The sequence below is a fragment of the Chanos chanos genome, chromosome 5 (assembly GCF_902362185.1).
Source record: "Chanos chanos chromosome 5, fChaCha1.1, whole genome shotgun sequence".
NCBI lineage: Eukaryota > Metazoa > Chordata > Actinopteri > Gonorynchiformes > Chanidae > Chanos > Chanos chanos.
In genome coordinates, this window is record NC_044499.1 from 25,681,574 (window position 1) to 25,707,995 (window position 26,422).

General features: G+C 42.8%; 1 pseudogene; it reads left to right on the forward strand.

Annotated features, from left to right (window-relative positions):
• The first annotated feature begins 7,259 nt into the window (after positions 1–7,259).
• Positions 7,260–26,422, forward strand: part of LOC115812343 (uncharacterized) — a 95,297-nt pseudogene continuing 76,134 nt past the window's right edge.

Consider the following 26,422-nt stretch of genomic DNA (forward strand, 5'->3'; position numbering starts at 1 on the left):
TGTTGTCCCTTTAGATGGCATTCCCTGCAAGTAAACCTGTTATTATCCATCTTTAGTTTGAGTACATCTTTATAGTGAAATGTGGGTTGTGTTGTGTATATTTGATAGCATTCTGTCAGGTTCTGTTGAATGTACAGTATATTACCTCACGCTTTTACAGTATTTCAAGTTGTTTTTACGGACAATGGTTAATTTCAGTTAATACTTACCTGTATACTCACCTGTATAGATTGCCATTTCACTGTGCTTTGTCCTCTTGACCTATAAGGTAGTTACAGCAATTGTTGTACCTGTAAATGTTACCATATTTACCTGAAATTTATGTATGTGATACTTATCAGTGTATGTATTTGTATTTTCAGTTTCACACTGTTCATCTATAAAAACCCTCTCAACATTGCATCATGGTCCTCATTCATTATATGGAGGGGTTTAGCTTGCTGGATAAGTATATGGGAGATTCATTAAGACCAGTAAAGTGAAAGGGGAAACCTGCAAGCAAGACTCCCCAGATGGTCAGATTCAAGATTCAATACTTTATTGCCATACAACTTAGTTGTTAGGAATTTGTCTCAGTGTGCTTATGACAAGACAACAAACAATCACATAATAAGAAATAAATATAATACATAATCCCCACCCCATAAAACATAACACATAATAAGAAATAAAAATGCATAACACATAATCCCCACCCCATAAAACATTTCATACATCCGTGAATGTAAGATCAAACTCTTTGAGCTAGTACAGGAAAAGGAGTCTTTGGTGGGCTTTTTTGCGGAAGCAGATCGAGTTGTCATCCCATTTCAGAGAGGAGCAGATAGTTTCAAGTTTCTCAGAACAACAATCTCTACCTCCAGACCATTGATGGTCAGTGGCGGGAGAGCTTTTCCATCTCTTTGAAAGTTGGCCACCAGTTCTTTAGTTTCAAGTTGTGGAGAGAGCACCATTTGATCAGAGACAAGACCTCATTTCTGTAGGCTGGTTCTTTGCCAAATGAGATCAGCCCCACCACTGTCAGCAAATCTGAACATTTTAACAGAGTCGCAATGTACAATACAGTCGTTTATGTACAATGAATATAGGATAGGTGATAGTGCGCAACCCTGAGGGGCACCAGTGTTTATGTATTGGGTTTTAGAGTCTGTTGTTTATTTTGACTACCTGTGTTCCATAGTGTAGAAAGTCTAAAATCCTATGACATAAAGTTATTGACTCCTAGTTGCCATAAGTTATCAAAAAGTTTTGAAGGTAAGATCGTATACATTCATAAAAGCAAAGCTGTAGTCCACAAAGAGAACCCATGCATGTGGAAGGAGCTTCCAAGTGCTGAAGGATGGAATGGAGACAGAGGGACACAGCATCCTCTACAGACCTATTTGCCCTGTATGCAAACTGGTAGGGGTCCAAGCTGATCACGTTGGATAGGTGTTTACATATCAGGTGCTCAAAGATTTTCATTATTAAAGATATAAATGCGACAGGTCTCTAATCATTCAGGAAACTGATATTGGATGTCTTAGGCACAGGGATTATGACAGCTGACTTAAAACATGCAGGAACTTGGCATTCCTTAAGAGACCTGTTAAAAATATCAGTGAAGACCGTAAGAAGTTCACCTGCACAACATTTTAGGATGGCAGAGGATACAAGATCAGGGCCTGCTGCTTTCCTGCTGTTCTGTCTTCGCAGCAGGTTGCTCACCTCATACTCCCTTATGACAAAAAGCTGGCCACTGTTGGGTGTGTTGTTAGGCTTTGATTATCAAAGCGACAATGGAATTCATTGAGACTGTCAGGCAGCTTGGTGTCATCATTGACTACTGAAACAGTGGTTTTATACTTAGTGATCTGTTTAAGGCCTTGCCATACACCCCTGCTGTCAGTGGCCTTAAGTTTGTTTTCCAATTTGCACTTGTAGTTAGCTTTGACCTAAGTTTTGACCTAAGACGGCATTGTGTGCACATCGCGAGGCTCAGTGTCTTACCAGATTTAGCAAAACAGTGTTAATTGATCTGGTTGTCTCCTACGTGTTTGCCCGATTCAGCTACGCAAACTTCACATGCAGCAGACTCTTTTGGATATTAACTATCGGTGCACCTACGTAGTTTTGGACTATCCATTCAACTTTGACGAACTACCAATGGAGTTAGAAAGGACACTGTGGTCGGGTGGACAACTCACCCGGAAGTGTCCAGCGGCGGTGTCGAGACCGTAAACAAAGACAGGGGAAGCGTGGAGGTCTGCATGCTAGGCTAAGGCTAAATCCGCACCGACCAGTGTTACCTAGCATCTTCCTCGCTAATGTACGGTCTCTAGCGAACAAGCTGGATGAACTAAGGACTTGGACCCTCACACAGAGAAGGCTTATGGACTGCAACTTCATGTTTTTTATGGAAACATGGCTAAACAATGATGTCCCAAACAACGTGGTGGAATTGGAGGGGCGTACGGTCTTCAGGGCTGACAGAGCTGCAGTAGCAACAGGTAAAAGCAGGGGTGGTGGTTTATGCATCTATGTGAATAAATCATGGTGCACTGACTCTACCATTGCTAACACTTATTCCTCTGCTGATCTGGAATACCTGATTATTAAGTGCAGACCTTTTTATCTACCACAAGAGTTTTCTTGCATCATTGCTGGCGCAGTTTATGTACCACAGGATGCTAATGCAAAAGTGGCCATGAGAGACCTCAGTGCCACTATTAGCAAACTGCAATCACTGCATCCAGACGGGGCCTTTATTGTTGCTGGGACTCCAGTCACTGCAACCTGCGTACTGTGCTTCCACTGTTCTATCAAAATGTCTCATGCATCACAAGGGGACATAAAACCTTGGATCATGTCTACACAAATGTGGCCGATGCCTACAAAGCCACTCCCCTCCCCCACCTGGGACAGTCTGATTATCCTTCATTGTTCCTGCTTCCCAAGTACAGCCCAGTCATTAAACGTTTGAAACCCACAATGAGGACCGTCAAGATCTGGTTGGAGGGTGCTGACTTTGCTCTTCAGCACCAATTCCAGCACACAGACTAGAGTATGTTTGCTGCCCATGCCACCACAGACTCTCAGACTAACATTGACCCATATTCCAACTCTGTCTTGGATCACATCAACAAGTGTGTGGACAGAGTGACAACACAAAAACAAATAAAAGCTTTCCCCAATCAGAAACCCTTGATGAACAGAGAGGTTCACCTCCTGCTCAAACCCAAAGATGCAGCCTTTAGGTCTGGAGACCAGGAGGCTACAGCTCAGCCAGGGCCAACTTGAGGAGGGGAATCTCCCAAGCTAAACATATATACAAACAAAATATTGAGGAGCACTTCAACTCCTCGGACCCCCAGCGCGTGTGGCAGGGCATATAGACCATCACAGACCACAAACCACCCAGTACTGTGCCCCCATCCAGCTCTGCCTCCCTCCCTGATGAACTCAACCACTTCTACGCTCGCTTTGACCAGGAAAACAAGGAGGTCACCCTCAAAGCGGATCTCCCTCCTGGTGAACTGCCTCTCTCACTTTCCAGCTCTAATGTTTGCACCAACCTGAGCAGGGTGAATGTACGGAAGGCAGCTGGTCCAGATGGAATACTTGGCTGTGTGCTCAGAGTCTGTGCAGGGCAGCTGGCTAGGGTCTTCACGGACATTTTCAATCTGTTCCTGGCCCAGGAAGTTGTCCCCACAAGCTTCAAGACTGCCACCATCGTGCCAGTGCCAAAGCACTCCACTGCTATGGCCTTGAATAACTTCCGGCCAGTGGCACTCACCCCCATCATTGAAAAGTGCTTTGAGAGACTGGTTCTAACGCATCTCAAATCCTGTTTGCCCTCTACCCTGAATCCCCATCAATTTGCCTACTGCACCAACACGTCAGCAGAGGACGCCATCTCCATGGCACTCCACTCTGTTCTGACCAACCTAGACAGTCCCAACTTTTACGTCAGAATGCTGTTCATTGACTTCAGCTCAGCATTCAACACGGTGATTCCCTCCAAGCTGATCTCCAAGCTTAGCCAGCTTAGTATTAGCACATCCCTTTGCAACTGGACTCTGGACTTTCTGACTAACAGACCCCAGTCTATTAAGTTAGATCACCTCTCCTCTTCCACTCTCACCCTGAACACTGGCGTGCCACAAGGCTGTGTGCTGAGCCCTCTCCCATACTCCCTCCTCACCTACGACTGCGTCCCTGTCCATGGTTCCAACACCATAATCAAGTTTGCAGACAACACCACGGTGGTAGGCCCGATCAGAGAGGACGACGAGACGGCCTACAGTGACGAGGTCGAGAACCTGGCTGCGTGGTGTGCTGACAACAATCTGGCCCTTAACACCCAGAAGACCAAGGAGATCATTGTGGACTTCAGGCGTGCTAGGAGCAAAGCACATGCCCCCATCTACATCAGTTGAGCTGTAGTGGAGCATGTACCTAGCTTCAAACTCCTTGGCGTCCACATCTCTGACAATCTCACATGGTCCCTGAACTCCTCCATCCTCATCAAAAAGGCACAACAGCGGCTATATTTCCTGCGGAGCCTTAGGAAAGCTCATCTGTGGTCCAGGACACTGGTGGGCTTTTACCGCTGTACTATTGAGAGCATACTCACCAACTCTCAGTGTGGTGTGGCAGATGCTCCGCAGCAGACCATAAAGCACTCCAGTGGGTGGTGAAAACTGCCCAATGGATCACCATTGAGAACATTTGCATTAAACGCTGCCTGGGCAGGGCGAAAAGCATCATCAAGGATGCATCCCACCCTAACTATGGACTTTTTACCCTCCTCCCATCTGGCAGGCATTACAAGAGTTTCCGCTCCCTCACCAGCCGGCTCAGGAAGAGCTTCTTTCATGAGGCTTTGACCCTGCTGAACTCCACACCGCAGCGCTAAGCTGCATCATTACTGCACTGTCTCAGTACTTTCATATTTGCACTGCTTTTTTTTGCACTGGCTGAACCTCTCATGTTGTTCAGATTACCCTATTTACACTGTACATACAACTTACTGTAAATATTGTCTATATGTACATACAACCCATACATATACACTCCCCTTTCCTACTCTGTCAGCTTCATGTCAATGTATAACATAATTAATGTATTAATGTATATGTATATCTGTATATATTGCTCACCACTGTCTATAATGCTGTACATACTGTAAGGTATAGCATCACTTATGCTGTAGTATTCAGTTATACCTGCACTTCTCTGTAAATAATACTATGCTTTTGCACTTCTGTTAAGATGCTACTGCATTTCATTGGCTTTGTACCTGTACTCTGTACAATGACAATAAAGTTGAATCTAATCTAATCTACACACGCACCTTAAAATTTACCACTCAAAAATTAGAACGTAAATGGCACCAAACTAAATTGGCAGTATTCCAGTTAGCATGGAAGGAGAGCCTCCTGAGCTATAGAAAAGCTCTTAGTGCTGCTAGATCAATGCATCTTTCCACCCTAATAGAAGACAACAAAAATAATCCTAGATTTTTATTTAATATTGTATCAAAACTAACTGGGAATAAGAGCACCTCGGAAACAGGCACACCATCAATATTCAGTGGCGACCCCTTCATGAATTTTTTCAATAGCAAAATTGAAAATATCAGGCAAACAATTCAGACTATAAATTTAAAATCAGATAATTTGATAACTAACACTTTAGATAACAATATAACTATATCAGATCAGCGATTAGAATGTTTTACTCCCCTTCAAACGACCGAATTAACCTCACTAATTTCTTCATCAAAATCACCAACTTGTGTATTAGATCCCTTACCTACACGTTTCCTCAAACAGGTACTACCAGTAGTCATCAAACCTCTTCTAACAATAATCAATTCCTGCCTTAGCACTGGTTACGTACCTAGATCCTTTAAAGTAGCAGTTTTCAAACCTCTAATTAAAAAACCTGACCTCGACCCCTGTTTGTTGTCCAACTATAGGCCAATATCTAACCTCCCCTTTATCTCCAAGATCCTAGAAAAGGCCGTAGCACAGCAGTTATGCTCATACCTACATAGGAATAACATTCATGAAATGTATCAGTCAGGATTTAGGCTTCATCATCACACAGAGACAGCACTGGTTGCAAATGACCTATTACTGGCCTCTGATCAGGGTTGTGTCTCCTTGCTTGTGTTGCTTGACCTTAGTGCAGCCTTTGATCTTTCATCCCCCTGTCAGCATTGCCATCCCCTTTGTTCGTGCTCTGAATTTACTTGCAATTGTAATTGCGGCGCCTATTGCACACCTGTCTGGCCAAGAAGGAGTCTCCTCTCTCTGTGGTCCTTCTCAAGATTTCTCACACTTTCCCATTTCCCTTTTGGGTTTTTGGAGAGTTTTTTCTTGCCCGCCATGAGGATTAAGTCAGGGGGTGCCATCCTGTTTTGATTTTGACTGTTGTGGCCTGTAAAGCCCTTTGAGACTGTAAACAGTGATATTGGGCTCTAAATAAACTTGAAACTTGAAACTTAATCTAATCTAATCTAATCTAATCTTATCTTTAGCTTTTCTGACAGCTCTCTCAAAATCATATTTTGACGCCTTCCCTGTCTTAACCCTTAAAGATACTGGGCTTATTTTTTCCATAATTTTCCCATAATTTTTCTACTGAACCATTGCTTTTTGTTGCTGTATGTAATCACAGACTTAGATGGAACACACACATTTTTAGAAGTTAATGTAGGGAGTTACCACATCAGTATATTTATCAAGAACATGACATGATGCTCTGAAAACAGACCAATCAGTATTGTTCCGACAGTCCCTTAGTCAACCCATTGCTTGGGAAGACCATTGTTTAACTACTTTAGTCATTGGTTTAACAGATTTCAGTTTCTGGTGGTAAACAGGGATGAGAAGGATCAGATTATGGTCTGACTGCCCAAGGCGGGCCAAAGATACAGTGTGAAAGGCGTAAGCAATAGTGCTATAGCATTGATTGATGATGCTGTATCATACCTAGCAGGGTCATGAATTTACTCTTTAAACCATAGCGATGTCCTCTTCAAGTTAATGTGGTTAAAATCCCAGAGTACCAGTATTGTTGAGTCTGGGTAGGAGTTTTCCATTTTCATGATGTGGGCTGATAGCTGCTGGGCTGCCTCAGTGGCTGCTGCTTGTGGAGGTATGTAAACCGCAACATAGAAATGCACACCTTCACCTTTCAGCCTGTGTGACACCTCGGTGTGATCGGCTCAGTGTAGAGAGAAACCTTCCTGGTGTAATGCTGAGTCCAGGATGCCCGCGTTCAGCCAGGTTTCGGTGAAGCACAGTATGGAGCAGTCTGCAATATCCTGTCTGCTGTTGATAAGGATGGCCAGTTCATCCTGCTTATTAACCAGGAAGCATACATTAGAAAGTAAAATACTCAGCAGCAATGTTGAGGGTAACAAGCAGAGGTGTGGACTCGAGTCACATGACTTGGAATTGAATCAGACTCTAATCACGATTATGATGACTTCAGACTCAACTCAAGAAAATGAAAAATCTTGACTTTGACTTTATTATCAATGACTCTAGACTTCACTTGGATTTTACCTTTTTGACTTGTAATGATTTTGACATATTTCATAGGTAAAAATGTTAAATTTATGTATCTTATCAAAAAAGCGTGCAGCTATTTCCTGGTATTCTTGCCCACACAGGACTTCAGCAGAGCCTACAATCAACACAGATGATGTTGCATACACATCAGAAAGACTACACTGTTGTAAACAGCAAATGGAAAGCAATATGTAAAACATGCAGAACTAAAATAACAGATGGTGAAGCAACAACGTCCAACTTTGTTTGAGATTTTATGCTGCACAAAGACTGGTAAATTAAGTATAATGATCTGTGTAGTAATCTTTGGTAAACAATGGCTTTCGCTAGCAAGATACTTGTAAGAGCTAGTATGGGTCTGCCTAGCTCTAGCTAGACTATAAACCTTAAAACAATGAGCTCTCGACACACTCAGTGTGGTTGCACAATCTTGTCTTACTCATTCATTCTTATTCACTAAATCACTCATTCACTCACCCACACACACCTCATTTACTCACACGCCGCACTCATTCACCCACTCAGTTCAAGTTGCTTTATTAGCATGACTGTTAGGATGCAGTGTTCAGAAGTCAAAGCCGTTATTCAGTATTCACTCTCACTTGTTTCATCTGTGAGAAAATGAAGAATTCTTTGTTAGTCTTTGGGCTCGTTATCGTTAGCCCTTTAAAACATTTCAGTTTGGAAAGTTTGAAAATATAATGTGTTAATTTGAAAATATGCTGTTTAATCAGTCTTTGATTTCTAAAGTTTATTCGAATAAACATTTTAAAAGGCATTCACTGTTTGTGTTAATTTAGTACACTAACTGTTACTTTGCAGGCAAAAATGCGAGAGCATTAAATTAGTTGAAGAGTGCAAAGTGACTTGTTTATGACTTGAAACATAAGGTTAAGCAATTGGACTTGGTCATCCTTGACTTGGGACTTTCTTGTAACTTCTCTGTCTTGACTTGGTACTTTATTGTTAGGGCTTGAGACTTACTTGTTACTTGCCAAATAATGCCCCACCTCTGGTAACAAGTTACAAAAGAACATGTTACTGTAATTATACTACTCTCCACCATAACAAAGTAAAGCATTACAGTTCAAATTTCAGTAATCACATTACAGTTACTGGATTATTAAAATGTCTTTTCCTGCATTACACATACCTTTTCAAAACAATGTTTTTCGTGCTGAATATTTAAATTTAACTTATGAAACGGATAGTTCTGGTCCTGGGTGCTCATTGGTCAATGCAGTGTTCCAGCGATGTTAAAATACATGATTATAGAACGAGCTATTACGTGCCACACACCTGTTCACCTTAATTGTGTATCTATAATATGACCACCCACTGTCACCAAGGAGAGATTGGGTCCTTGACCGTTAAATGGAACAAGACTGATGACCGGTTTGTTAGCTAGCTAGCAAGGTCCGCTACATTTGTGAACACCTGAAAATACAGTGTAGCCAACCAGAACAACAATATGGAGAGCTTTAATGTTACTTCTAATCACAAAATTGCTCTGTTTACTCTGTTTTCGTTCGCGTTTGCTTCCGTAGCCACAATTTCTGTTTTCTCTGTTGCTTGTTATTTGCCTGAGTAGCCGCGATCTCTCTTTGCTCTGTTTTCTCAGTTGCCGTATATTACTTACTTCGTGGTAGATTCTTTCAGCTTTTGACTAGGTTTCTTTATCGATTTATAACTGTGTGTTCTGTCTGGTAGCATCACTAGTTTATTTTACTTGGTAGTTTGAATTCCTGTCGCGTCAGCTGTTGAGTTGCTGATCTGCATTTGTTTGTTTGTCAGTTTGGGCCACAGCTGATTTCCAGTTTGTTCTGGTCCCTGATTCCTGAGGGGGCGGGGCTGTAGCCAGACCATAACCTGCAAGCGCTGTGAGTCACAAGGCTCTTTAAGGAGTAGTGCTTCCACTAAGTGGCAGCTGTAGCGGCAGCTGGAGTGGTCTCGTCAGACGAAGACTCGGTCGGACTGAGACAAAGGAGTCTACCTGCGCGAGTTCACCAAGGAAGAACAACGAGGAAGCCAAGACAACTGCTGCCTGCCTGCTACTCACGTGTGTCATCTCCCCATTCCTGTTCAAGTTTCCCCTCTCAGTCTTTGCAGGTGGTGGTCTCTGCATCCTCGCAGTCATAACCTAACCTCATCCATCCGCTGTGCTCTGCTGACGCTACTGTTGTAATTTCAGGTGGCCTATGGAACTGTCAATCGGCAGTACAGAAGGCCAACTTCATCTCTGCTCAAGCCTCCATGCTGTCCCTGCACTTACTGGCCCTCACTGAGACGTGGATCACGCCGGAGAACACAGCCACTCCTGCTGCCCTCTCCTCTGCCTTTGCCTTCTCCTACACCCCCAGTCCCTCGGGGTGGGGTGGAGGAACTGGCTTCCTGATCTCCCCCTCATGGAGCTTCCGAGTAACCTCTCTCCCTTCTATCTCCCCCACATCTTTTGAATTTCATGCTGTTTCTGTTTCTTCCCCTTGTAAACTGCACATGACTATCGTCCACAAGGCCCTCTGCAGTCATTCCTGGATGAACTGGACACCCCCCTCAGCTCCTTCCCTGAGGACAGCACTCCCATCCTGCTGCTAGGAGACTTCCGCTGACTTCTACTCAGTCTGCTGGCCTCCTCTCCCTCCTCCAGTCCTTCAACTTCACCCTAGTGGAGTCCCCTGCAACGCACAAGGGTGGCAACCAGCTGGACCCTCTCTTCACAAGAGATTGTTCTGTTCCTTATCTCACAGTCACACCTCTCCACGCCTCGAATCACTTTTTCCTGTCCCTTTGCCTCTCGATCTCACCCTCTCTGGAAATCCTCTGCTCTGCTCCCAGTCTCAGCTAGACGTAACCTTCGCACCCGCTCCTTCTCTTCCGCGGTCTACTTCTCTCTCCCCTCTGCAGAAGCCTTCTCACTTCTTCCTCATCCCTATCTGTTGATGACTTTGTCTCCTTCTTTGCGAAGAAGGTCAAAGACATCTGTGACTCCTTCCCCCCATCTCCTCCCACCCTGGATCCTGCACCCTCCGAACTCTCCCACCACCTTTTCCTCCTTCTCCCCTTCATCTGACTCTGAAGTTCTTCTGCTAATAAAATTCCACCGTCGTACTACTTGTCCTCTTGACCCCATACCCTCCTCTCTCTTTCAGGCCATCTCTGAGGATATTCTGCCCTTCATTTCATCCTTGATCAACAGCTCCCTGTCTACCAGTATAGTTCCCTCAGCCCTGAAGAGGGCACGGGTCAAGCCACTGCTTAACCCTCTGGAGTTGGCCATCCTGTATGCGGGAAAAAACAGAAGTTTTGACAAACCACTTCGAGAACTCTGCGAGTTTCTGTCCCAGAAACATGAAAAAAAACGAGGAGCTACAAGATGGCACAATCACGCATCTCTCTGTTTCGAGTCAAATTGGACGGATCCTAGGAGTTTCTGGTAAGTGTTTGTGTTTACTGCTGGTCGTTAGCAAAACTAGCCTGCTAGCTGTTGTTATGGCAACAAAAGACACTCTTATTTTCCCATTGAAAATGAGTGGGGAAAGTTTTACAGCTCGGAGGGTTTGCACACAGCGGTAGCAGATAGTTGGATTCGGTGATCTTTTGCTCCGCGAAGTGATTGATCATGTTTAGAGTTATTAATGTGATTGCTGAATGTACATAGCCTGATTGCTGGCATTCTGCTAGGTAAACAACCTCACATAGTCAGCACGTTGCTGTCTGTGGCTGAGAATCACTGTTTTTTTGCAAAAGGTGCAGAGCTTTTAATTATAATGTATTATAATGTTGACTGCTGTTTGGTTGGTTCACTAGTTGTTTTTTTTAATTGCCGTTTTATTTTCCCATTGAAAATGAATGGGGAAAGTCTTTACTGGTATGACGACGGATTGCACACAGCGCCGTGTTCAGAGGAACATATCAGGCCCCTGTAGCGTAATATTGTGTGCTATACAAAATAAGAGTGGTATAATCATTGGAGCCAACTAAATCAGACTCATTGAGGTTATACTGCCCTTATTGTGACAATTAGTCTGATCAGTGCAGGCTATTGTAATGCATTTAGTAATGCATTACAATAGCCTACACTGATGAGACTAATAACTTGAACTTCTGTTATCTATTGTATCTTTGGGTTTGAACACAGCATTTTCAATGAACTGTGAAAAGGCCTTTATTGTCTCTTCTTTTCTTACAACTCACACTGACTTTCCAAACACAATGACAGGCCACAATGACATTCCAGACTGATGGGCCATTACCTTTGACAGTGGGGCGGGGGACTATTACAGGTGTGTTGACACCTACCTCATCAATTTACATTGTGTAGGCCACTGGCTTTGAAAAAAATAGTGTCAGTCCAAAGTTATAACAATTCAGTAGTCAAACCACATGAAATTTCTGAATGCTTGAATCACCTATGTGTAGCCAACACCTGTGTTTACAAGGTTCAGAGCTCAAAAGTCTTGGCCAGAAAGGTTTATAATGTGGCTTTTTTTACAAGATCTCAGCACCTCTGAAAACAGGTTTTTTAAAAGTGTATGTTTACAGTTGATTTAAACAAAAAATAGATTAATGAAATTCTTACTGCTCTCAGATTATTGGTGTTGAGTTTGTGCTGAATATAAGCATATGTAACACTTTGGGATCAATGTTTTTTAGATAGGTGAAATTTATAAAAATGTCAAGGCATGTCAGACTACCTCAAAACTGGCTGACAGGCCTCAGACTCCAGAGGGTTAAAAAGCCCACTCTAAAACCCGGCTGATGTCAGTAGCTACCATCCAGTATCGCTTCTACCATTTCTCTCTAAAACCCTGGAACATGCAGTCTATAACCAACTCTCTCCTTATCTTCTCCAGAACAATCTCCTGGATCAGAATCAGTCAGGATTCAAGGCTGGCCACTCCACTGAGACGACCCTCCTCGCTGTTACAGAAGAGCTTCACTTGGCCAGAGTGAAGTCGCCCAGCTCTGTCCTCATACTTCTAGACCTCTCCGCAGCATTTGACAATGTTAACCACCAGATTCTCCTCTCATCCCTTGCTGGGATGGGCTTCGTGGGATCTGCACTCACATGGTTCGAGTCCTACCTGTCTGACCGTGCTTACCAGGTTTCTTGGAAGGAATCGGTTTCCTCTTGTCGCCCTTTCCAGACTGGGGTCCCACAAGGTTCCGTACTTGGTCCACTCCTTTTCTCTCTTTACACTAGATCACTCGGACAAGTTATCTCTGCCCACGGTCTTTCTTACCACTGCTACGCCGATGACACACAGCTGTTCTTCTCATTCTCCCCCACCAACTCTCAGGTCCAGCCATGGATTGCAGCCTGCTTAGCCGATATCACCTCCTGGATGTCCGCTAACCATCTCAAGCTCAACCTGGAGAAAATGGAGCTTCTCTTTTTTCCTTCTAAGAGCTCCCCAACGATTGATGCTTCAATCACCATTGGGGGGGGGGGGGGGGGGGGGTTCTGTGGTATCCCCCTCCAGAGCAGCCAAAAGCTTTGGCGTGACCCTGGACGACCAGTTGAACTACGGTGGTCACTCAATCCTGTAGATTCTTCCTCTACAACATCAGGAGGATCCGCCCCTGCCTCACACAGCAAGCAACCCAGCTCTTGGTCCAAGAACTTGTCATCTCTTGACTACTGCAACACCTTACTGGTTGGCTGACCGGCCTGCGGCATCAGGCCGCTTCAGCTTGTTCAGAATGCCGCTGCATGACTGGTATTCAACCTCCCAAAACACTCTCGTGTCACTCTGCTTCTTACTTCACTCCACTGGCTTCCGGTAGCAGCCCACATCCAGTTCAGGACACTGGTGCTGGCCTACCAGGCCACAAGAGGCTCCGCCCCATCCTACCTTCAGACTCTGATAACTTCCAGCCAGAGCTCTCTGCTCTACCACCTCTGGTCAGCTGGTGGTCCCCTCACTTCGGGAACCTGGCAGCTGCTCTTCTCGACGACGCCTCTTCTCTGCCATGGTCTTGCTCCGCGGTGGTGGAACGACCGTCCTCACTCAGTCAGGACTGCGGAATCTCTTGCCATCTTCCGCAGGAAACTGAAAACCCACCATTTCAGTACCCACTGCCCAATCCATAAAAAAAAAAAAAAAAATCAAAATCATTTATATTGTTTAATTGTCACAGAATTCCAGGAGCTTGATACTGAGGGTAATTAATCTATAGCCTTATTGTGATGTTTGCTTATGGGGCAATGTGATGTGATCGATGCACTTATTGTAAGTTGCTTTGGTTAAACGTATTACTAGCTACCTCAGAAACTACCGGTAATAGAGCCCGACCAATATATCAGCGTGTCGATATTATCGGCCGATATGAGCTACTTGCCGATAAATCGGTATTGGCGGTTATGATGGCTGACAAATGACAATTAAAGAAATGGAGAGACAGAAGACACTGGGAGTGTTGTCATTACATAGTTTGTCCTCTAGAGGGCACACTACAACTCCATTGTTGGCAACACACGTGCGAAAACAACGAATGACAACAATCGGTTGTCCCAAGCAGAGTCGGACAGAGTAGCCCACGATGGAGATCATCTGTGTTCACGGTAAGCTGATAATTGTCACGTGAAATACATTACTCAAATAATAATAAACTCCTGCCATCACTTCTCCTCTAAGCCCAAATAAGCCTGACAACATTCATGTAAGCCAAGCCTGGTTTTGCTGCAGTAAAGTGAAAGCCCGTACCATCAGTCAAACATCAAAATTATGTTAAATGTTAGGGTATTTGAGTGGTGTAGGCTAAGCTGTCGCAAACTTAATTGTAGGTTTATTTATTAAACAGTGCAGCAGTTGTAGTGAGTAAACAAACAATGGTCCTATCATTTCTCCCTCTTCCGTTCTAAACATTTTCTGGCAACGTTGCTTACAGCAGGTTATAACACTATCCGTTGCTAAATGAGGTTACCCACAAAGCTAGTTAATGCCATGTTTATCAGTGGAAGACTGCTAACATTAGTGCGCGGTTAAACTATAGCGTTTATCATAATTCTGCATAAATGAAGCAATGGTAAATATATCTGCGAAATGTATGTCTGTCGGCTCATTGGAAATTATTAAACCAGAGGGGACACGTAAATAAATGTGAGCTGAGCAAGTATCTAACATGACTTGGTAGTCAAACAAAGTTATCTAGCTTCTCTTTAAAATGTGTAATGTGAAATCCCAAGTCCTCGTTGCAGACAGTCTTGTGGTACTAGATGCATTCAGCAGCAGCGTTTACTCTAGGTCACTATCAGTTTACTGCATAGTCTAAGATGGTATGTTTTAAACGGCGCCAATTGGTGGTTGAAAAATGTATTTTTATACATTTGACTTTTATTTATCAAAACTTTAATATATTTTGTTGTACCTTTGCTCAAAGTACTATTTATGGCAACAAAACAAGTTTGTATTTAAACTGCATTATGTCTCATTTTTTTGGTGAGGACTACACATAACAAATGTTAGGGTAAATCTTTGTTTATGTCATGGGTTTCTTGAAAAAAAAAAAAAGAATATCGGCCGACATTTCAGTATCGTTTTTTTTTTTTTAAATCCTCAAATATCAAAATCGGTATCAGTCTAAAAAATCCTGTATTGGTTGGGCTCTAGTAGTAAACCATTGGTCAAAAATGTGAACTCATGAATGAGGCTGCACTTTAGAGTTATTTTAAAACAGCTAAAGGGTGTTCTTAGGCACTATGCAAAGTGCATATGTGCTGAGGCTGAGCTAGTGCTATAGTTGCTGTAAACAAAGATTGATTTGAGTCACAGATGTTTCTAGAAAGGAAATTTTAACATGGCGGAAGAGACAGAGATACTCTCGTTATTTTCAGTTTACTGCATGAAAAGACAAGAATATTACTGTGAAATGTAAGCTATGCCCAGGTTAGACACACCTTTCTACTCAGAGTACCTCAAAAGTAAAGTAATGAGTAGTGTAATTACTTTTCAAAGGAGTAAGGAGTAAAGCAATCCCATTACAATTTAAAGAAGCCATTGGTAACTTATAACTAATTACTTTTTTTGAGTAACTACCCCAGCACTGCTAGGCAGCGGGGAGCGATGTTTCCGTCCCCTAAGCCAAACCAAAGTACCAGCTCTTTGGCCTCGCTTCCTTGGCCATGGCTGGTGTTTGGGGCCAGCGTTAGCTCCACCTGTGCTAACCCTGGTATCCGTGGAACCAACAACAAATCTGTCACCTCCCGTGCGACTAAGTCCTCTTGTTCAGTTGAGTCTTCCACTGTTTCAAGCACCAGTATAACAGCGACAAAAGCATGTGCTAAGGTCGAAGCTGCCCAAGCAAGAGTTCCATTCTCAAAGAAGCAGACTGAGATAGAAATAGAGAAGGCCTGTCTAGAAGCCACATTAGATGCTTTGTAGAGAGAGAGAGAAGCAGAGGCTGCTCTGGCTGAGGCAGCTGTGATGGAGGCTGCAGCTGCAAACATAGAGGCAGCAGAGGTTGAACACAGGACTCAAACACTGTTCATACAAAGCCCGCAACAACGTACTGAGGAGTATGTGAATGAACATAGTCACATCAACAGCAGGCAGTCACCTGGGGACACATATTGCAACAATGGCTGCATGCTACGCACTCAAACCCCCCAACTTAGTAGCAATTGAAGAGTTGGAAGAAATCCCCCAGCACCAGGGGGCCAACTACCATCTAGCCATCTTGCAGAGCATCAAAGCCATCCTACCCCCTTTAACAGTCAGTCGCAATGAACGCATCTGTATCAATCCCTTACTTTGGTCACCATAACTGTTACCTGACCACTGCTAGCTATCACTTCACTGACCCAGCCTCATCTGAGTTAGCAAAATATCTGGCACGAAGACAGGCACGAAGACAGACCGGGTTCGGTGACTGGTCTGAGAATTATTTATCCTGGAAATCATCATTTCTTAATGTGATTGGGAGTTTAGGTCTTACTGCAGGAGAAGAGACAGATTTGTGAATCAAATGGCTAGGAACAGACTCCGCAGAACATGCACGTCGCATTAGATCAGCAAACGTGAGAAACCCATCTGCAGGGTTAGATCTCATCTGGGAGAGGTTGGAGGAGATTTATGGGTCACCAGAAGCCATAGAAAGTGCTCTGGTGCTGTGAAGCAACTGTCAAATGTTCTGAATGCAACAGTGACAGGCATCCAACTGCCTTCCATCCAGGCCCAGCTCCATAGATTACTAAGTTCTCTCCTCCCCTTATACAGCGTGGCAGGAAGAGGAAAGAAGCATCAGATGCTGCTGTTACATCTAAATGCACTGAGGTGTGTGGAGAAGGCTTTAGTGGGAAATCATGCTCCAAAATAATGCTCTAAAATATGTGAAAGTTTACCCAGCTGGCAACCGCAGCAAAAGCACAAGGATGTACACCATGTTGGACGACCAAAGCAAAAGATTACTGGCGCAGTCAGAGTTTTTCAACATATTTGACATAGATGGTCCAGCGAACCTGCACACATTGAAAACCTACTCTGGAATACCTAAAACAGCTTGTAGATGAGCAATTGGCTACATCGTCGAGTCTGCATATGGTAAAGTGAATGTTCCTCTACCCACACTCTTTGAGTGCAATACAATCCCTGACAATAGAGATGAAATTCCTACTCCAGCAGCTGCACACAGCCATTGCCACCTCAAAACCATAGCTCATGAGATACCACCTCTAGACACAGGCCCTGTTTACACCTTGCATTAAGATCCGATTTTGGAGATCCCATCACAAGTGGACAGCTCAAAAGTACAGGTGTGAATGCATCCAATGCGCATTGAGGTCGCATCGAGATCCAACCACTCAGACCACATTCGGAGGTGGTCTGGACCGCATATGACCACAGTCTTATAGCAGAGTAAACGCAAATGCGAACTCAATCGCATTGAACGAGCGCCTACTCACCTGATGTCCTCTGCATACGCAGAAGTACGAACTCCTTCGCATATGTGGCCTACATATTCGCTCGCCCGTTCACAGGCAACAACAACTACAACAACAGGCAAAATGGATATAGTTTTGATTTCTTCTTCTTCCTCTTCTTCTTCTTCTTCTTCTTCTTCTAATTTCCGACAGACTAGGCACGGGAAGTGCATTGATGCCTTCCGCCAATTAAAAACAACAACATTTAACGTGAAAAAGCTTAACGTGGCTTAATGTTCCAAAACTGCGATCAATGATCACCAGATTTCTCTCAGACATCTCTTGTTAGAAATGCTTCCTCCTGTCAAAAAATCAAAATTGAAGTCCTAGGAGTATGGTCGTTATCTCACGTTAAGAAGAAGTAATATGAAGAAGTACGTCCTCGAGAATGGCAGACCTAGTCACTTTTGTCCTTGTGAGAACCATATGACAGTCAAAGAGAAATTTAGCTCCTCTAAGCGGCACCAGCCTTTAAAGCTACTCAACTGGTGTTTATAATGATTTTGGCCAGTTAGTTTTCTGCCAAACTAAAAATGACAACAAACTGGCATCTTCAATGGAAGACTTTTTATTTCTCAGAACTATGGAGAATTAATTCTTCCAAGATTACACAAATAGCTGGGTAGCCCCACTACCCTTTCGCAAGCCACAGAAGCATCTGCCCAATAACAAAATATGCCATGAGTCACTTTAAGTCTTTACGCCACACCCTTGAAAAACATCCAGTGATGAAAGCTCATTTTATGGAATTTATGCAGAAGATACTGGACAGTGGCCATGCAGAGCTAACACCTCCAATACAGGAAGGCAAGGAGCACTGGTATTTGCCCTTTTTTGGGGTGTATCACCTGCAAACACCTAACCAAATACGTGTGGTTTTTGATTCTAGTGCTCAGTTTGAAGGGGTTTTCTTTAACGATGTGCTGCTCTCTGGGCCAGACATGAACAACAGCCTGTTGGGCATCCTTATAAGATTCAGGAAGAACCCTGCTGCCATCTGACATCCAACAGATGATTCACTGCTTTCTGGTGCGGGAAGACTGCAGGTATATGTTTCCTTTGGCATCATAACAACAACTTAAGCAAAGGGTTGTCGATTATAGAGTGAAGGTGCACGTTTTTGGCACCAGCCCCTCGCTGGCGGTGGCCATCTATGGGTTGAGGAGAGCTGTACAAGAGGGAGAAAAGGAGTATGGCAGTGATTTTTACGTGGATTACGCCTTAAAGTCTGTCTCCACTGTGGAGGAAGAGGTCGATCTTCTGGATGCATTTCCAGTAGAGGAGCAAGCCAAAATGTCCAAAATCTTGACCTGGTTGTGGACAACCTACCTGATCAGTGAAGCCTTGGGGTAAGATGAAGTATCATGTCGGACCTGTTTACATTCCATGTCCCTGAAGTTGAAAGATCCTGCAAACAAAGGGGAGTGCTTTCAACGATCAACAGTCTGTATGACCCGCTGGGGTTCTTGGCACCAGTAACCACTCAGGGCTGACTACTGCTCAGAGAACTCTCAACACATACCAGTGACTGGGACTCCACCCTCCCTGAGAATAGCGGGAAAAGAGGAGGGAATGCCAAAATTCACTGCAATACCTCAAAGATATCCATGTACCCTGCATATGTACTACCATTCCCCCCTCAAAAGCCCTGCACATGGAGCTATGTGTCTTTTAAGACACTTCTGTTATGGCCATTTCTGCTGTCGCTTACCTCAGAGTCACTGGTTATGATGGGCTAACAGAAGCAGGCTCCGTCCTTGGCAAGGCAAGACTTGCCCCTCAGGCTGAACTCACAGTCCCCAGATTGGAGCTGTTCGCAGCAGTGATGGCTGTGGAGATTGCCAGAGGTCATTTTGGAGGAGATAGGCCTCAGACTTGACTCAGTTTCCATACGAACAGCAAAGTGGTTTTGGGTTATATTCATGACCAGTCAAGACGCTTCTATGTTCATGTAAATAATTGAGTACAATTCATTAGGCAGTCTGCTACACCTGAACAATGGCTCTGTGTGCCAACAGAAGAAAACCCTGCTGACTATGGCTCAAAATCCATCCCGAGGTAAAACTTTTGTCCATTTGCATCTCTGAGAGCCACTTGTATTCAAAATGGTGGGAACGCTTCTCCAAATGGAAATCTGTAGTCAAATCTGTGGCTCATCTCTGCCACATTACTCGCTGCTTTGCTCATCCAACAAAGGTTGAAGACCTTTGTAAGAAAAGCTTCTCAGATGACTCACTAGAAAAGGCTGAGAAATTAATCATCAGGAATGTACAGCGTGAAGTATATTCAGAGGAATTCAGGTACATCAGGGGAAAACATGATCTTCCCTCTCAGAGTCCACTTGTGAAGCGGGACCCCACACTTGATAGCAGTGGCCTGTTCCGAGTTGGTGGATGCATCAGTCATTCAGGCCTTGAATTGAACGAAACAAATCTTGTCATTATTCCTTGCAGTCACCATGCAACTCTTCTTGTAAGGCATCACCACGAGAAAGTCCAGCATCAGGGAAGGCACTTGACAGAAGGTGCAGTCAGAGCAGGTGGCTTGTGGCTAGTCGGAGCCAAATGGTGCATAGGTAAAATGCTCAATAGATGTGTTATTTGCAAGGAGCTCAGAGACAAGGTAGAGGAGCAGCAGATGTGTGCCAGCGGAGCAGCTCCAAATGGATCCTCCCTTCTCATATATTTGTATGGACATGCTCGGTCCATGGGAAGTGTCCACGAGGCGCACGAGAGGAGGCCGGGGCAAACAGTAAAAGGTGGGCGGTACTGTTTACTTGCTTGTGTACCAGGGCAGCCCATATTTAAGTTGTTGAAGAAATGAGCTCTTCGAACTTCATTAATGCACTAAGGTGTGGTTCAAACAACTGCACCCAGACTGCGACACCAATTTCATTGGTGCATGTAAGGAGATGCGGATGGATACCTTAGAGCAGAAAAATGTACAGGAGTACTTGCAAGACCAAAGATGCGCATGGGTCTTCAATCCACCCCATTAATCCTGTGTGGGCGAAGTGTGGGAGTACATGATTGGGGTGGTGCGGTTCATATTGAATTGTATGCTGTCGCAGGCTGGTTAAGCACGGCTTACATATGAAGTCTCAACAATATTCATGGCAAAGATCACAGCTATAATTAACACATATCCCCTGGTACCTGTTTAATCTGACCCTGAGCATCCTCACATCCTAACACCCTCTATGTTGCTGACCCAAAAGACAGACACACCTCTTCACCCTCATAGTGACTTCAGCCTAAGGGAGATGCTGAAACATCAATGGGAGCATGTTCAATGCCTGGCTGATGAATTCAGGAATAGGTTGCAAAAAGAATACCTCAGCATTCTGCAATCGTATCAGAAGTGGCAACATAAAAGCCCAACATCAAAGAGGGTGATCTTGTCCTTCTTAAAGAGAAGAAAGTCAGGAGGAATGAGTTGCCTACTGGGGTCGTAGTGAAGGCTTTTCCAGCAAAGATGGACTGATAAGGAAAGCTTAGGTAAAGGTTGTTCAACAAGGGGCAGCAAAGATCTTCTACCAACCCATCTCAGGACTGGTTGTCCTCCTATCCCCTAATTAAACTGTCTAGCTCACATGTAGTAGTGGTATCTTAAAGATACCAGACAGGGAGTGTTCTGGCCCTGCCAATTATTGTTTTGGTTGTCTTGGTGACCCCTGCTGGTTGTTTCCATAAATGTCACTGTGACAGAAAGTGTGTGATAGGAAGTGAGAGTACCCAGGAAGCGAGTGCAGTAGGAGCAATAGTAGAGCATGTTGTAGTCTGTATCCAGGGAAAATCCTTTGCAATCCTCAGTTGTTATCCCTTTAGAAGGCATTCCCTGCAAATAAATCTGTTTGTTATTATCCATCTTTAGTTTGAGTACATCTTAATAGTGAAATGTTAGTTGTGTCGTGTATATTTGATAGCATTCTGTCAGGTTCTGTTGAATGTGTATTACCTTACGCTTTTACAGTATTTCACGTTGTTTTTACGGACAACAGTTAATTTCTAAATACTTACCTGTATACTCACCTGTATAGATTGCCATTTCACTGTGCTTTGTCCTCTTGACCTATAAGGTAGTTACAGCAGTTGTTGTACCTGTAATGTTACCATACTTACCTGGCATTTATGTATTCGATACTTATCAGTGTATGTATTTGTATTTTCAGTTTCACACCATTCATATGATAAAATCACTCTCAACATCACACCGTGGTTCAGAGAGTCATTATTTGGAGAGTTTTATCTTGCTGGATAAGTGAATGGGAGATTCATTGAGGCCACTATATAGTACATACACTCATATACATGCAGTCATATATGCACCCATACATATACACTCACATACTTGCATTCATACAAATCAGTAAATTACTGTCAGTTGTCTTCAGTTAATGTATATTGTCTTAAGTTAATGCATACACACACACACACACATTGTTCTGCTTAAATTATTTAATCTATATTAATCAATAAGACTGTCTGATAAATATAAACATCAGTCTATATGCATATATGTATATAGATCAGCATATTCAATAATTTGTATCACCTCTACTGTAGTCTAGAGAGCAAGAAGGAATTTCTCCTTATGCTTTAATGAGCATTCACACAGAAATGCAAGAAATGCAAATTTCCTTAGAGAAACTTAGCGAAAAAAAAAAAAAAAACTTGTTTACAAAGTGGATAAAACACAGGTTTGATATGTAAGCCACAGTGCTTATTGAAGTAAGCATTACGTCAATATTTAGTACAGAACAATGCTGACATAGCCTTGTAATGCAAACAGTTTACAGTCACTGAAGAATGGAATATTGTTCTATTTGGACTGCACTTCAAGTGCTCAACAAATGTGCTCGAGAAAAAATGTCTCTTTTAAACTCTTTTTTTCTTTAAAAGTCTAAACAAAGACTAATCATCTAGCTGCTCTGTTGCACGGGTCTCTCTCTCTCTCTTTGACACAGACATAAATGTATGCATATTCACACACGCACACAGACACACACTTACATGCACACTCATGAATTGAGCATGAATTTCTTTGGCATATTAATTCTTCCTTGTCATGACATTAGCGCTTTGAATATGAGATGGATGATGTAGCACTGAATGAGCCAGAGTAATTCAGACTTTTGCCCCAGTTTTGGACAAGCTCACCTGATTCAGCCACACAAAGCTCTCATGTGGTTTTCAATAGCTGTGAGGTCTGGATGGTTGGTCTGGAGTACAGCCTCTGTCTCCACAGAAAAGTCAGAAATCAAACAAAAACATCCAAACCAAAACCAAAAATTATTCACCATTACATAACTCACTGACCACTCATAACAGAGAGGCCAAAGCACTGTAGTTTGTGAAGTCTCAGGATAATATGCTGTCTGTAGAAATAGTATAATTCTGAAATAATGACATCACAGTGGTCACTTACAGAACATGAGGGGGCGTGGCTTTGGTTTGTTGCATTGTAACATTGTAGTCAGTCCTGCCATCAGTTTGTTAAGGCTCAGAGTGTTAAAAAGATGAAAAAAATCAAACTAGGCATCACTAAACCAATTTAAAATTTACAATGGATTCTAATACTCCCTTACTCGTATGAAACCCTTTCTTTTGGTACGGAGACAGAGGTAAATGAAATGGAAATTTCCAACAGTCAGCTTTTATGGACATGCATGGGATACATGGGATCTTTTCAATATATAGAGGGGGAATTCAAAGTCATTCTCTTTCAAAGCTGTTAAAATGTATTAACTTATTCTTAACAAAGTTAATTCCCCTGTCTCTCATGTGGAAATGTGTACCAGACTGAGCAGACCCAAGTGCCAGATCCAATGAAGTACACAATAAAAGCATCCCCTTTTTTCAGCCAACACAGTCATAGAAACAAGCCCGGGAAAACCGCCAAGCATAAATTCAACATTTGTTAAATTGTAGTTCATGATTCCCTGCTGCTCAATGTCAAATTAAAAGCTTGGAAGGAGGAGACAAAATATGCCTCAAGACTTTAGATAAACTCTTCTGCTGTATTTTTTAAAAATATCTTTTAAGGTTTTTCTCTAATTAGATCTGTATTTTTTGTTTGTTTGTTTATAATACCTGTCGAGACACTGGTCTTAGAACACGATATTTCTTTTTAAAAGGGGAGTCATTGTCTGCTCAGGGTTTAACAGAGAAATTAAAAGAGATCACACACATTTTCACATAAAAGCATAGGGAGCTGAGGAAACTTAAATGTAAGTGAAAAAAAAAGCCCTGCACAGAATTTCCAACGCTTTCACTTATTGTGTCAGCATTTTGAAAGCATGCTACTTTCTTCATAATATCATATGGTGTTTATCATTGTGGTTCATTCAGAGGAGCAGGATAGAAAGAAAAAAGTGAGACACACTCCAATGACACATTCTTGGTCTGGGAGGAATGTTAAAACAGTCATTTAGATGGTCTGACGGTGGCTGTATTCACTGCATTGCTATTAGTGTGACAGTAATTACATCTCTCCTGGCTCCCACCCCTGTCTCTACAAACAGAGGCCCGTATGTTTTCTACTTGCTGTGATGCGTATGTCACATGAATCATACCCATTTAAATGGTATGACTCCTTTTATATTGTCATCAAACAACTGCACATTTATGTTTTACTGTTGATTCAGTAATAGTTTGTGCTGTTGAGTCAGTAATAGACTGTTTGTTTTTGTTTAGTCAATAATAGATTGTTTGTGGTGTTTAGTCTATAATAGACTTTTTGTGGTGTGTAGTCAGACTGAAACTGTTGTTGTGTTGAGTCAGTAATAGATTGTTTGCTGTGTTGAATCAATAAAATGTTAAGATTTTGGTTACCAAAATTTGACTGCTTTATGAGATGGCCTTTTCATATGTTACTCTTTATGATGTCACACATGCAAGCAAGTGGAAAAATGAACCCCCTCCTGCTCTCTCTCTCTCTCTCTCTCTCTCTCTCTCACACACACACACACACACACACACCCTTCTTCTGACATTTCTTCAAACCAATAAACAGTGTGTTGTGTCCATAGCGAATGCCCAGCTGTTTGCCATATTGGCTTTCATATGCTGAATGAACAGAAAGCCCTTCCTTGCTTTCAGAGCCCATGATTGATTGTATGAAAGAATCCAGTGCCTGTGGTCCAGTTGGTGACTCACGCAGGACATGCCGGGACTGTCTGTCACGCACTGTCTGTTAGTCCCATCGGCTCTGCTCTGAAGCGGACATAACTCTAAATTGATATGACATGAAATCTTGGCTGTGTATTTGTGTTCATGTAGTTATAGTTTTTGAACAGTGTAATAGATAAGACCACAGTCTGTTGACTGGGTGTCTCACAGTGTTGTTTGGTGGGATAGCATAGGCAGGCATCAAACTGCACATTTTTCATTCAGTATATGAGACTAAAATAGAGTAAAGATTTTTAAAAAGCTTTGAGATGGTATATTACATTTTTCGTTGCAGGAATGCAATCTTTCAGCTATAAAAACACAGATGTACATATATCACCAGGTGGTACACTACTTAATCTTTGCCAATTATAAAGAAAAAAATGCAGTGTCACTGGTGGTGACTTGTTTTCTTTTTTTTTTTTTTCTTTTTTTTTGATAGGGGTGAGGTGGGGGGTGGGATTACGTATTCTACTTGTGAACGTGAGACTAGTGCCTGGGAAATGGAGACCATATTTCCAACCACACTGCCACTATACTCCATACTTATTAACATACTTGACTGCAGAGAAACAGCCCACGTGCCTTTGCTTTAAATCACCTCATGCGTTCCAATTAATTGGTGATTTCAAATCATTTTGAACATAAAAGCATTGCCAACATTATTTATTAAACTTCCCGGGGGGTCTAGTCTGCTGTCTCCATTTCATTTGTTTTTCTGCATTTTTTAAGCCAGGTGTTGAACATTTGCATAAATACAAACATGTGGTTATGATGGATTGTTCATCTGATCAATGTTAAGATATGTATCAAATGTCATGACCAAATAAACAGCTCAGTAAAGAACAATGCTCTTTTATGGTATAAATATGAATTCCAGTCATTGGCTGTTTGGGATTCTCAGATTATTATGAACTTTAGCTGTGTCTGTATTTGTGCGTGAAAGAGACAGAGACAGAAACAGAGAGAGAGAGACAGCAGAGGGGAAGAGAAACATGTTCTGGCAGTTTCTTCATTATCAATCACCAGCTCCTATTACAATGCTGAATGTGGTTCCAAGACATTACCCATTTCCTCCTCTTTATGTGAGAGTCACCCCCTCCCTCTTTCCCCCTCCTCTCCCCCCCTACCCTAATGCATTCCAGATGAGCTCAGCAGGACGTTTGATTTAGCGTTACAGAAAAGACATGTACACAGTTTGCTCCTGATGGCCTTATCTAATTAGGCTTGAGAAATGTCAGAGCCCAGGGCTTCTCAGGCAAACTCAGTGCTGTGTCACTGCCTGCTCCAGGCCTGCAGTGATGTTTACACTACCTAGGCCCAAGAATGGGACAGGCCACTGCTGCTCTGCACAGAACCAACGAGCAACAGAGCTCAACTTTTCCAGTCTTTTTTCAGTCTTGGTAGGATTTACAGATATTTATATTGGAAGTGTTCTGTTGTGACGCATTTACAAAAGATTACTATAGGTTATACAGCTGAGTTATCTTATCATAAATATTTCTTATTTTGGAAAAAAAACACAAAAAAAGACTGTCATTATGTAGTGCTCTACATTAACGAGCAAAACTTTCCAGAAACAGGGGTTCTGTATCGTCAGTCTGTGTTGTGAGGGAGGTGTGGGTGAGTGAGATACATGGATGTCAGCAAAGCAGCTGGCTGAGTTCACCCCTTAACATCATGCTCCTTCTGAACAATCTGAACAACTCTTCTATGTATCATTCAGCTGAATCCATGTCCCTAATAAAAGCGAATGTGAACTCTTT